Genomic DNA, 14,016 nt, shown 5'->3' on the forward strand with positions numbered 1-14,016 from the left:
AAACAGATAACAAAGCATTAAATAGAATAAAGGACAATAAACCAGAGTAAAATACTAAATTCAATTCTAAAAGCAAACCTAACAAATAACCTCATTTGTGATATAACAGACACACAAATTATCCTGAGCACCTGGACAGAGAGGTAGATAGATAGATAGATAGATAGATAGATAGATAGATAGATAGATTCAAAATATTTTTATAACATAAATTTGACATTATTACAAGTAACATGAAAATCAGTAATACGGAAGAGCTAAGGAAATTAAGTACAGACTTAGGTATTATAAATACATTTCTGATTTTTAAGAAACTTAATAAATTACTATAATTTAAATATGAAGATACGACTGGAATGAACGGTGCTTTTGTGGCTTCTGTTAGGTTTGTCGTCACCATAGCTGCCACTCGACGCTTGCCCCGCCCCGCCTCGCTCACGGAAGTGCGCGCCGCCGTCAGCCCCCCGACTTGAACGCTGGAAAGTAAACATGAGTTCCGCCCCACCGCCCGTCACTCCCATGATGCAACAGGCAACAAAGGCTCGAGCGAGGAAGCGTAACGGGGGTTGAGGGAGACAAGAAGAGGTGGAAAAAAAAAAGTTTAAACACCCCATAATAGGACCTTCCATCGCAGCGGGGAAAGCTTGAGAAAGTTATTTTATTGTTTCGGGAAGTCGGAGCGGCGTGAAGGATGAAGACGAGAGCCGAGGGCTTTAGCGGCTGTGTCGGAGACGGCGGCGGCTCCTCCTCAGCGTTGAACTGCGGGCTGTGATCGAGATCGGCGCTCGTGGAGTTAGACGAGAGAGATCGGGGAGAAATCAGAATCGTGACGTTTACATATTTGGCGCGACTTGGGGTTTGGAGTCGACACGGCTGGACGGAGGACACTTTGTGTGAGGTAGGTGCACATTTTAAAGGGGGCAAGAAAACAACAGAGAAAAAAAAAACAAATGAAGGAAGGTGTGGATGCGTGGGTAGGGAGGGAAGAGGCCATTGCAGGTAGACGCAAGGAGTGCGTGTGCAGTGGCAGACCCTCGCTTCTTGTTTTCACCCAACTTCTATTTCCTCCTCATTTTTATGTTGTTTTCAGTTCTGTAAGGTATAAAAAGAGTTAAAGTTCATACCGACGAGGCCTTTGCAAGTAGCTTGCTTACCTAGCCATCTCGACCGCATGATTTCGCTTATTTTCGGGGACCGCCTTTTCGTTGAAAACGCATTGGTTTCAGATGCCAACAACCTGGAGAAACTTTATATTTTGATATGTAGCTGGTTGATTTGGATCATCCACTTTGAGGGGAAGCAAAAGATTCCCGGTGTGCACATGGAAATCGAGCCCCAGGCTTCATGATCCTACCTGGGCCATGACTTATCTGCAGGAAAGGAAGAGCCATCACGGCGTTACGGAAACAATACTTTTTTTTTTTTTCTTTTCTTTTTGCAGTGGCAAAACCTTTGTAGTTGTATTTATTGTAATTCGCATGCCTTTGCACGACAAAGCAACTAAACGCGTAAAAGAGTTGTGCGCCGTTTTAAATTGTGCAAAACATATCTAAATGATGGTTGCGTTGTGGTCAATATTAATAACCGTTGTATAGCACTAACGTACATTGTACTGTGCACAAGTGCATTTGTCAGTTTTTGGACCCCCTACATGCTTTCAAAAATCTAATCCGTCTCTCTCCGATTCAAAGCCTTTGTCCAACTTTCTCAATTCAGTGATTCGCTAGATCACCGATGGGGGGGTTGTGGTTGGCGGTCCTCAACCTTTTCATTCACTTTTAAGTGCTGTAAATATTAGATGACTTTCAAACCTTCATTTAAAGCTATTGTTTATGCACATAGTTTTTAGTTTTACTGCAAGATCGAAGAGGATGGTAAATCTGCAGGATCACCCTTGGCTTTAGTGGTCTGTTCATTTGGCTGCCCCTCAACAGCACCACTAATTAAGCTTGGTAAGTTCCACCTGCATACCCTCTGAGGACTGGCACCAATTCTAGAACACCATCCATCCTCTACTACTTATCCGAGTTGCATGGGAAGCAGGCTGACAATTGGTGTCCACAGGAGTCCCCTTTTTCCGCCATCTCCTCCAGGGAGACCAAACTGTTCCCATGCCCATTGTTCTGGGTATGTCCCAAAGCCTCTTCTGGTTTGACATACCCACCACACCACCCCAGAGACAATGTTAGTATATTGTGATGTGCACAAATAGTTTTATCATTTAGGTCAGGGGTAGGCAACGTCGGTCCTGGAGTGCCACAGTATGTGCAGGTTTTTGTTCCAACCCAGTTCCTTAACGAGAACTCAATTATTGCTGATGAAGCACATATTGCTTAAGTGACATTTTAATGCTTCATTTTAGTGGTCTCGCTTGTTAAGGTTCTCCAACCTTAATTGCTTATTTCAATCTTAAACTGCTGCATTCAGTGTTTTAATTGCTCCTTATTAGCAATAAGATGTAAAAGACAAAGCAGCCAGCAGTTCTCCAGCTAGCTTTTTTCCAATTACATCTGTGTGTGTTCATCATGCACGGTTTGATTTAATAAAACACTTAATAGAAAAATGTGACAGACTGAAAATGATCTGTTTTAGGCTTCAAATCATTTGGATGATATCCTTGGAAAGGAAAAAAATCTACGATATAAAAGCCTTACATTGCACAGACTAACAAGCCATAAATTAAATAAGGTCTGAGATTGGCAATGATTGGTTTCTAATTAAGCAATTGGGTTGGAATGAAAACCTGTAGCCACTGCGGCTCACCAGGACCGACATTGCCTACCCCTGTTTTACATCTTATTGCTAATAAGGAGCAATTAAAACACTGAATGCAGCAGTTTAAGATTGAAATAAGCAATTAAGGTTGGAGAACCTTAACAAGCGAGACCACTAAAATGAAGCATTAAAATGTCACTTAAGCAATATGTGCTTCATCAGCAATAATTGAGTTCTCGTTAAGGAACTGGGTTGGAACAAAAACCTGCACATACTGTGGCACTCCAGGACCGACGTTGCCTACCCCTGATTTAGGTGCTCCAGTTGCTTTCATAAATTGACCTGGCCATTGTCCAATTCAAAGCCATTGAACAACTTTGCCCATTCAGTGTCGCTAGCTCATGTGGAAGAGCAACTAGGTTGGTCCTCTTTTTTTTTTTTTTTTTTAATCCCCACTCTTAAAAGTGATTTGAAATATTGGACAACTTTAAACCCATTCTCTTAAGACACTGTAGTCTGTCTCACTTGCTGTAAGACCCAAGAGAACCTCAGAGCAGCAGCATCTGTCTAGGCTTTAATGTTCTGCTCTTTGGATGAGCTGTTCATCTTTCCAGGTCAGTTACAGTCCTGTAAAAAAGTATTTACATCCCAATTGTTTTTTTTTTTTTTGTTGTTTTTTTCTTGTACAAATTTGAACAGGCAAGCAGATATTCATGCAAACTGTGCCTACAGGGTATAGGTGGTATAAATTGAGTAAACACAAGGATATTTGCCTTTTTAATAATTTCTTCAACAAAAATATCAATAGATGTAATGGTGAACTGGGTAAAATGTAAGTCCATTCTTTGCATCAGAAACTCGGATGGCCCCCTTTAGCGGAAATGACTTCTTGTAGGTGTTTTGTGTAACTACCCACAAGTCTCTGCCATTGACTTGGATACATTTTTGAGTACTCCTCCGTGCTGTATTCCTCCTTTTGCAATATGTTTGTGGGTTTCCTTGCATGTGCTGCCCGTTTTCCAAACCCCACACCACATTTCAATAGGATTCAAACCAGGGTTTTGACTGGACCAGTCCATAACCCTCCGCTTGTTCTTTTTAAACCACTCCTTGGTGGATTTGCTAGTGTGCTTTGGATCATTACTGTGTTGAAAGGTCCATTTCCAGTTCAACTTCAACCTTTGCATAGATGTCCTCACAATTTCCTGAAGCACACTTTAATATGGTGTCAAATTCATAGTTGACTTGATGACTGCAAGCTGCCCAGGCCCCAAGGTACCAAAGCAGTCCCAGGTTTTAACATTTCTACCATGGATATCATAATTGGTCTTGAGGTTCTTCTCCTGAAACTCTGTCTTCAGTTTGTGGGAAGCAGGTCTACAGTCCCTGTGGCCTGCTCCATCTTTGATTCATCTGTCCAGATCACATTGTTCCAGAAGGCCTGGTCTTTGCCTAGGTGTTCGCAGACAAACTTTTGTAAGGCCCTGATTTTCTTTATTACACATCTACCATTTACTGTAAATCTAATTTGTGCTGCCTCTTCCTAATGGTGAACTCGTGCAGTTTGACATCAGCTGGGCATGCGATACCTTTGGGTCCTGTAATGACATTCTGGAGTTCTTAAAGACTGCTTTCAGAATATTATGCTCTGGTCTTGGTCTGTACTTGTGGGGGTTGCCTGGCATGGACAAGTTGGCAGTTGCTTAAAGTCATCTCCACTTGCAGGTGATGATCTAGACCAGTGTATGGCTGATTTCCAATTGTTTGGAGATCTTTTTAAATTCCTTCCCAGACATCCAGGCATCTATAACTTTCTTTCTGTAGGCCTCAGGGAGCTCTTTTGATCTTGGCATGGTGATAAGACACACTTCAATGATAAAGAGCAAACCAAACTAAATGTGTGAGGTTTAACACTAGAATTACCAAAGCCTATGAAAAAACTCGTAAATCCCTTCGCACCTGTGTGTCAGCGTCTTTTGTCCTGTAAATGTGCCGATAAAGACAAGCAGCAAAAAGCCTGCTATTCCATCCCCCCACCGCCGCAGAACGTGTACAAAGTTCTCTCAGCTCATGCATTGATTATCAGGGAGTGAAGTTCTGGAGTTTTAGAGTGGAAAAAATATAGTTATTTGGAACACATGCATTTCATTTGTGTTCCGTTTCTACAATAATCTGTGTAAACGCATTGTTAAAACAAACATTTTTCATATTTTAGTAGTAAATAACAAAATGTAGGCATAAACTATATAATGTGTGAAGTCTGAAGTCCAAAGATCACTTTCACAAAAGGTTCAAGGGCGATACAACGGCTTCCCTGGCGTAGCGGTAAGATTTGCTGACTTGTAATCAAGAGTTCCCGTTTTGATCCCGACTGCCTCCTATATTTACCATTTTCAGTAGTGAGCTGCTCTTATCTTAATACATAATTCGCCTGCCTCCTCACTCACGTCCATCCGAAGCCGAATGCGCAGTCACCTTCTGCGCAGCTGCCCGAAAAACCTTACGAGACCGACATCCAACCCCAACATCGCGACAGGCGGCGCATTTACAGCCGCAAAAATTCAAAGAGAAAGGTGACTTCGATTAAAGCTCTAGAGGCCTGAAAGGCGATTTCGACTACAGCTCCAGGCCTAATTACGCATTCTGTTTCAATTACGCATTCATTCAATACACCTATTTTAGGTTTGTGGTGCTTATACTTATTACTGTTCCATATTGTACTGGAACATTCATTATTCAATATTATACTATAGTCCTGGGCGGACTACAATCATTACAAAACAACTTGTTCGTTACTTATCATTTGTTCTTCACGCACTGCTGATACAAACTTTTGCCCGTTTCATCTTACGTTGTCAAAATGGGCTCTTTGTCTAGTGGTTAATATTATACAGTAAACGCATACATTTGGTTTGCGTCTGTAACAGCCAGTGAACATTTATAGTTCTTGTAAAAGTTTCCTTTTTGTTTTTTTTTTCCACTTTTATTCTCTCAGTCACGATACATATTACCTCCCCAAAATACCCACCCCCCTCCCTGGGATCTGACGCTGTTACTTTTTATCTGAAACTGGGAATAACTGTAGATGTGCGGGGTGTTTTGAGGCAACGGAACTGGACATAAAAGCTGACATACAAACGCAGGTGAATCTGCCTTCCTTCCTTTTTTGTGTCTCACCGTCACTTGATAATTTTTTTTTTTTTTTATTCAGTTTTATTGAGTGTTCCTGCTCACTCTGAATTCATCTCCATGAATTGTTTCTGTAGTATTTTTTTTATAAAATGTATGAGGCTATTTTTCAGTACGTCGTTTATAACTATTTTTAATTATAACTTAAAAAAGATTAAATACTTCAGTATTAAATTTTTTTCACTTTCTTATCCCACCCATTCCCCCAATAATACCGGCCTATTCAAAATGAAAGATTACAAAAATTTATTTTGGCAAACTGTACAAGACAGAAACACATTCTGCATATCACTGGATAGAGGAAAGTTCAGTTTAAAAGCCCACCTAAAAGTATCAGTGAATGACACAGAGCTCTGTTTCTCGTTTATGGTAAAATGGTGAGAGAAATCATTTTGTGTGCTGCAATTTGCAAAGTGTGAGTCCATTGTTCAAGTACAACATGAATTCCGCTGATGGTTCAACAAACAGCCCTCTCGTCATAAGCAAATTTATGAGTGGCATAAAAAAGGTTGCATATGCAAATGTAAAAGCACTGGTCGTCCATGCACGTCAAATGAAAATGTCAAGCGTATCCGAGGTGTGTTCAAACGGTGCCCTAGGAAATCCACATCACGGGCAAGCATTTAACTTGTAATTCCTCAAACAACGCAATGGCGTATTCTTAGACAACGTCTACATATGAAGCCTTACAAGTTGCAATTAGTGCAGGCATTGCATCCTGACAGCCATGAAAAAAGGGTTGAATTTTGCACTGCAATGCTTCAAGATTTAATATTCAAGATTTGCGACATCGAATTGAGGAAGCTATGAATTCAGTAACTAGGGACCAGCTGACTCGTGTATGGGAAGAAATGGTGTACTGTTTTAATGTTTGTCACACAACACATGATGCTCATCTTGAGTGCATGCAACCTCAAGGACCATAGGACCAAAGTTTGAACTTTCCTCTATCCGGTGATGTGCAGAATGTGTTTCTGTCTTGTACAATTTGTTTAAAATAAATGTTTAAAATCTGCTCTTTCATTTTGAATAGCCCGGTATAATTGTTAAATACCTAGGAATTCTGGTGAGTGTATTTTTTAAGTTTTTGTAGTGAGAAGTCAAGCAAAATGACACCTTTTAATTTTTCGTACATAATTTTTCTGTATAGGAACAATTTTAATAATGCTAATCTGTTGTGTTACAAAGAACATAATATGAGCCCCTTTCATGTATTTAGTCTGTTGTAGGAATTTTCAAGTAAATTGCTAATTCTAGGGCATATTTGAGCAAAGCTCTGTCAGGGATCTGGGGAAAGTCACCCTGGTAGTTTCAGCAGGTGAAAGTATTTGCTGGATTGGCATATGTTTGAACAAAAGCAGAACCTTTTGATTGAAACAAGCAGACTATGCCAAAATCCTGATTACAAGTTCAACAATAGTAAGATAGTGAAATTTATATTGTGCAAGGTTGGTTATTTGTAATCTGGAAATTGGACAGATTTTGCTGTCTGTAAACTCTTATGTATCCAAACCATGGATCAGCCTCACTACCTGTGGGCACAATGATGCAGAGATTTAGTTTTAGTCTGCGTTTCTCATTAATCTGTGACAAATTACAGTGGACCCTTGACTTACGAACTTAATTCGTTCGCGAGGGCTGGTTGTAACTCAAGCTGGTTGTAAGTCAAAATACTATTTTTCCCATAAGAAATAATGGAAATACCCATAATGTTTTCCGAACCTCCCACTGCAACACTTACTTAACCTTTTCATAATAAAAAAAGGGTTGTATAATGTGCATATTTTACCAAAACACCAATAATTTTTCTAATGTACTAACCAAAAAGTTATAAAAAGTGCCTAGCCTACCAGAAACTCTCATATTTCCACACAATTTCCTTCTTCGTTTCGATTGTGATCGCTTTCTTTACCTTCGTTATCTTCTCTTCCTTCCTTAGCAATTATGTGTCTTGCTTGCCATGGTCTTAGTGAATTATATATAGATAAATCACTGCACTGACCGAAATTACGTCCACAAACACATGTATCTGGGCTCAGACTGACGCTTACTAACGCTCTTGGCTGTTTGTTTACAATCGCGCAAGCGGATACACATGACGGCATTCAGGTCGTAACGCAAGATGTTGGTTGTAAATCAAAATAAAAATTTTGGTCGTAAATCAAGTTGTTCGCATGTCAGGCCGGTCGTATATCAAGGGTCAACTGTATTTGACTTCTAGTCCATATGGATATCAAACTTCTCAACCGCATTTGCTGATCTCTTTGCCTACCAGGAATTGTTAGGAATGCCAAATAACACGACTGTGTAGTGACTCTCCTACAAAGTTTCACATTTCCATAGTTTCACGTGCTCCCCTATTTTCTGACAGCCAATTGCATGCTGCCTGACAGAACCAGTGGCTGTGCAAAAGGTTTACAGGTACAGCCAGTTCAGCTGCAATCTCACCCTCTCCACCCCTTTTTTCTGTTTTATTGTGGTACATAAAACACAGAGCATCAGACAGACAAGATTCTCTTCTATTTCTTGGGTCCAAAACACCATCCCTCCTTACTCCATTATATGCATACAAATACTACTGGTGAGCACTGATCAGTGGCTGGCTCTTATGCATAGTGTATGCAGAACCAAATCCTGTGACTTAAGACAAAAATCAAACCTATTTTTAGGTTGAGTCTCAGATTGGTTTTCTGAGTTGCTGGTTGGGTCACCCTACAATACCGGTGGTCACAGGTGCATGTCTCGACCACCCCTTGACTTGCTAAGATTATATACAGTAAATTAGGTCTGTTACCAAAAATCACTGGAAAAGTTTGGTAATATGGCATGGCCTTTAATGAAGAGAGAGGTATGAGCCAAATGTATTGTCCCTTGATGTCTGTTTCGTAAAATTGAGTTGGCCCAGCCTTCAGGAAGAGTAAAAGTTCAATGTCATATGGTTTTACATCCTTTCAGTTTTTTATTTGGTTGAAGTGTTTTTTGCCTTATCGTTTTTGTAGTATTTTTTTATGTATCTGATGTATTTTTGGGATACAAAACCATCTATTTTTTTAAGATGGTAGGGTCATGGACTAGAGTTGGAGCCTGTCCCAGTAAATAGGACGAAAGTCGAGAACAATCTCTGAACAGGGCACTAGTCCATTTTAGGATGAACACACACGCACACACACTAGAGCCAATTTAGCATCACCAATCCACCTAAACTTTATGCCTTTGGACTGTGGGAGGAAACTGGAGCACCCAGAGGAAACCGACATGGACAAAGGGAGATATTGCAAACTTCATGCAGGGAGGACCCATGACATGAACACTGGTCTCCTTGTTGTAAGGCAGCAGTGCAACCAACATTCCTCCGTGTTGCCTTGGTTCAAGTCCATTGTGCTATTGGTTAAAAAAATAAAGGATTAGAATAGCACTTGACTATTGTAGTTCATCAACATCATTTAGACAGAAATAGTTTGTGGTCAGTGGTGTTGTGTTTCCTTTGCACCTTCCAGAAGCCCTGTCTCTTTATCTCTAAGGAGAGTTTCATGAGTGAACAATGTCAGCATGGGAAATTGCCAGGTCAGTGTTGATGTTAGTGGATAAGTGCATAGAATACATTCTTGGGTTTAGTAATGCAAGAATTTCCCGGGTCACATTTGTGAAAAAACAAAGGAAAAATAAAATAGAACCATTCTACTTTCAAAATCCAGCCAGAGAATTCTCATATTGACCACATTCTCCGAACTGAGATTCCCTTATGGGTGTGGATCTTGAATTTAGTTATGTTCTGCATGTCTTTGGTATTTACACAGCTGGGGGAGAAAAAAAAAACAACTGAATTTTCAGCTGTAAATGGCAGTGTAAAGGCACAGCGAAGGCCACAAATTTTTCAAAACTACTTGCTTACCATTTATTTTGTTGTAAAAAATTGTACCAATGGGGGAAATGTTATTTGAAAAATACTGGTGAAATCACATTGCACTAAATAATTATCTTTTACATTTAGTTAAAGTCTATGATTATTTGTGCATACTTCAGACCCATGGTTTGTGCTACTTTGGAACATGTAAAGGAGAAAGGATGTGAAAAGCAGGAACCTAGAGGTTTATAGCACTGTACTGTTTCTTTTCACTTGTTAGAACTGTTATTTTATACATACTTTTGACATGATGGAAAGCATATAATAAAGCTATATAAGAATTAAGTTTTATGGTTTTTTTTAATAAATCCCTTGTGTGTGCAGTTAGTATTTACTAAGCTTTAGGAGTTAACAACTTCAAAAAGAGGCCTTTAAAACCAGAGGGAAGCCCCCTATTCTGGAAACCATGTTCCATCTATGACACCGTCTCTGTCAGCACTGTTAAGTACCATCCCCCTTCATTAGTGTGTGTTTCAGTTGCTCTCTTTGCCATGGTGTAGTTTCTAAGTAAATAAATTCTGTCCTTCTAATGCAGATTACTACCAAACAGTATTTCAAAATACAAACTCTTTTATATGAGAGGCTGGGCAACTAACACAGATTCTCAGATTGCAGCATGGTGCTTTGTGTTTAGTGTGCCCAGTTTACTCCCGATTTAAAGCTGTCAATGTCAGAATGTTACATTAAGATCCTTCATTTGCTTTTATTTAGGAGTTACCAGCAATTAAATTTTGATTTTTTTCTTTAGCTTGTTAGTATTTATACTTACCAGAATCAATTCTACAAAAGCACACAATTTTTGTGGATTAAAGTGTACACAAACAGCATTCATTTTTATGTATATGTAATATATATATTGTGATGGACGACCGGCTATGGACTCCGGTCGCCACCCCCAGGCCGCTAGGAGGAGCCCTCCGGACAGCATGATGGTGTCCCGAGTTCCAGCAGGGCCTCATGGACTTTGTAGTTTCTATACACAGCCCTGCTGGATACCTTGGGGACCACCGGGAGTCGCTGTAGGGGGGCTAGTGGGCTCTTGTGTGCCCTATAACCCGGGAGTGCGTCAGCATCACGTGTCCAGAAGGAACGACGTGCTCCCGGGATGAAGAAAAGGATGGTTTGCCCTGACCCGGAAGGAAATGGACTTGTGGGTTGTGCTTGGAACCACTTCCGGGTCAGGAGATATAAAAGGACTATGGGAAGCCCAGAACGCTGAGCTGAGCTGGGAGGTAGGGTGGCGACGTGTCTGGGCGAGGAGGATTGGTTATTGAATAGTTTATTGATTATATGAGTAGTGTGGTGTGTGCAGTGCTTTGTGCACAGTATAATTATAAAATAAAGAATAGTTATACTTTTACCTCACGTTCAGAGTGGTACCTGAGGGTTCAAGAGGTGGACAAAAGCCTTAACTGCTACAATATCCATCCATCCATCCATTTTCCAACCCGCTGAATCCGAACACAGGGTCACGGGGGTCTGCCGGAGCCAATCCCAGCCAACACAGGGCACAAGGCAGGAACCAATCCTGGGCAGGGTGCCAACCCACCGCAGGACACACACAAACACACCCACACACCAAGCACACACTAGGGCCAATTTAGAAACGCCAGTCCACCTAACCTGCATGTCTTTGGACTGTGGGAGGAAACCGGAGCGCCCGGAGGAAACCCACGCAGACACGGGGAGAACATGCAAACTCCACGCAGGGAGGACCCGGGAATCGAACCCAGGTCCCCAGATCTCTCAACTGCGAGGCAGCAGCGCTACCCACTGCGCCACTGTGCCGCCCCTGCTACAAATATATATATATAATATAATTAGTGTACTAAAAGCACTCATTTTTAAGCCATTTATGGACCCTATTTTATACATGAAATTAATCTCTTAAGATAAAAATTAAAGTAGTAGATGTCTTTAGCAAAAATGATCAGAGGACTTGGAAGTTGTGCCACATCAACAAACAGCAGAGGTTCACTCTCTTAATGGAATTCAAAGGTCAAAGTTGCTCCTTATTCGCGCAAAAAAAAAATGATCAGTAATATGGACACGTGGAGTGTTGCCATGTGCTGTTTTGAGATTGCTGATGACGAATATGAATATTTGCTGGTGATCCTAGCCTTGTAAGATCCGTTCCCAGAAGGTTAAAAATGACAAAGTTTAAAGATAAGCATGTGGGATATCGTTTTTAGACTATATCAAGGTTATTGATTACAAATTAGATTTTTTTTCCCCCACTTTCAATACTTTACTAGAAATCTAGCCCTCTGTGGACCTAGGGTGGAAAATTAGATATTTCTGTCACAATCAAAAATATTTTTAAACTTCAGACATTTAAATTGAAGTATCATTTTAATGTTTCAAATGTTTAATGCAACTACTCAAGTTTATTTGTACTTCTACCTTATGAAGTAAACCAATTACCATTCTTATGAACACCCTGAATTAGGGCTGCTTATGCAAATTTAGACTTTTTAAATGTTTGGAGCAGTCCGATTAAGAGACTTACTAAGAGTTTGTCAGTGTGCAAAAAGCAGGAAATGTCCTTTGATGTGCAGGTTCTTTTTTAACTAAGCCTCACTGCATATTTTGTTAAACGTAAGTATTGGAGCATAATTTTATGCAAATGCTGTTTGAGAGGGATGTTAAAATCCAAGAAATTTGATAAATGTATTTTTTAATTTTAATTTTTCCACATGATTTTGCATATTATACTTGAGTACCTGAATGCTAGCTATTTAATGTTTTATGCTTATACATATGTAGGTGGTGATGCTTAAATGTTGGGAGGTGGGATTTTAGATGTCCAGTTTCTTATTAGGACGTCTTTCCCCCTAACCCCCCCCAACCAACCCCCCCCCCCCCCCCCCCCCCTTCTCCCTGTCTAGCTTTTTTTACTGGCTATTTGCCCAAAGGTCACAGCACAGAAAGCAAGAATGGCACAGCTTATGTGTTTGGCTGGTTTCTATGTGTTAAAAAGAGAATAAAGTAAAAATGAATTTGAACAGTGGTTTTAGGGTCAACGTGATTGACCTGGATAAGATCTATTTATGAAAAGCAGGCTACATTAGTTTTTAGTTTATACACAAACACAAAAAAACACACACACACATGTGCTCATCTCCCATTTCAGCAAGAACTACATAGTAAGTGACCTGTAAATGAGGGTCCTACACTTAAAAATATTCATCACTCCAATGTGGCAAATATAAAGAATCCACAGTCTCCAGATGAAAGATTTGCTTATTTAATAAGGGAACAAAAGTATGCCGTCTCGTTAAAAAATAAATAAATACTGTACTCGAGTTGGGGAACTGTAAGTAAGTGTAACCATTACACACCCACACACACACAAGATGCTAAACTAACACAGTGAAACAACAAAAGTCTACTAATACACTTAAATCACTACTTGAGACTCCTCATCACCAATGCCTTTTTATATAAAGTAAATAGAATTCAGGCACATTAAATGTAGGTTCACATTACTGTATAAAAGAGAACCTGAACAAATTCACTCTTGGGCTCCAGGATGCTTATAGTCATAAAAACACAACCCTGTCACTTCTCTGCTAGGAATAAAGACAGCGAAACCTGTAAAAGCACAAATGGTTTAGTTTTAGATGCAGTGTTATCAAATCTCTTCATTTTATTATAAAAGAAATAAAATGAAGTGTGACATACTGCTTTGCTTAGTACCAACCTTCCAGCATGCAGATAAAACATCCCAGCTTCAAGCCAAGCCATACAGTAAATGATTATAATTGTTAAAGGACCAAACACTCATCGACAGATGCTGTGTATGATGTTAAACATTGCTTATTATACTCAACAATAATGTATCCTAAATTCAAGAAGGTTCTGACACTTCCACTTCTTTTTTTGTGTGCAAGTTTTTAAGTGTTTGACTTACAGGTTGTGTCATTTGTTTTTTTTTTATACAAGTTTTTGTGTTTGGCTTACAACTTGTATATCGTTTTTGTATTTTTTTGCCTATTGTTTCTGAGATCTTCATTGAACATCATGTCTGCTAATAGGTAGGACAGACACAAACACAGATATCCTGTATAGTAATTTTTTTAATAGAAGACACCAGGCAAACAAATGAACTCTTAGCATTTAAAAAGAACTAATGGAAATGTTTGGGTACCAATGAACATGTGAAGGTTTGTTTATATTTGGCCTTCATGTTCAGTGGGACTCTGGCT

The 14,016-nt window shown here is 39.8% G+C and overlaps 1 protein-coding gene across 1 annotated transcript in view; it reads left to right on the forward strand.

Moving 5' to 3' along the window:
* Window positions 1-504: 504 nt before the first annotated feature.
* The window catches only part of LOC114653216 (suppressor of cytokine signaling 6), a 49,938-nt gene continuing 36,426 nt past the window's right edge, over window positions 505-14,016 (forward strand). Inside the window, exon 1 of the mRNA XM_028803406.2 lies at window positions 505-898. The gene's annotated coding sequence lies outside the window, so the exon portion shown is untranslated. The remainder of the gene's footprint in view (window positions 899-14,016) is intronic.

The sequence above is a fragment of the Erpetoichthys calabaricus genome, chromosome 6 (genome assembly GCF_900747795.2).
Source record: "Erpetoichthys calabaricus chromosome 6, fErpCal1.3, whole genome shotgun sequence".
NCBI classification, from domain to species: domain Eukaryota; kingdom Metazoa; phylum Chordata; class Cladistia; order Polypteriformes; family Polypteridae; genus Erpetoichthys; species Erpetoichthys calabaricus.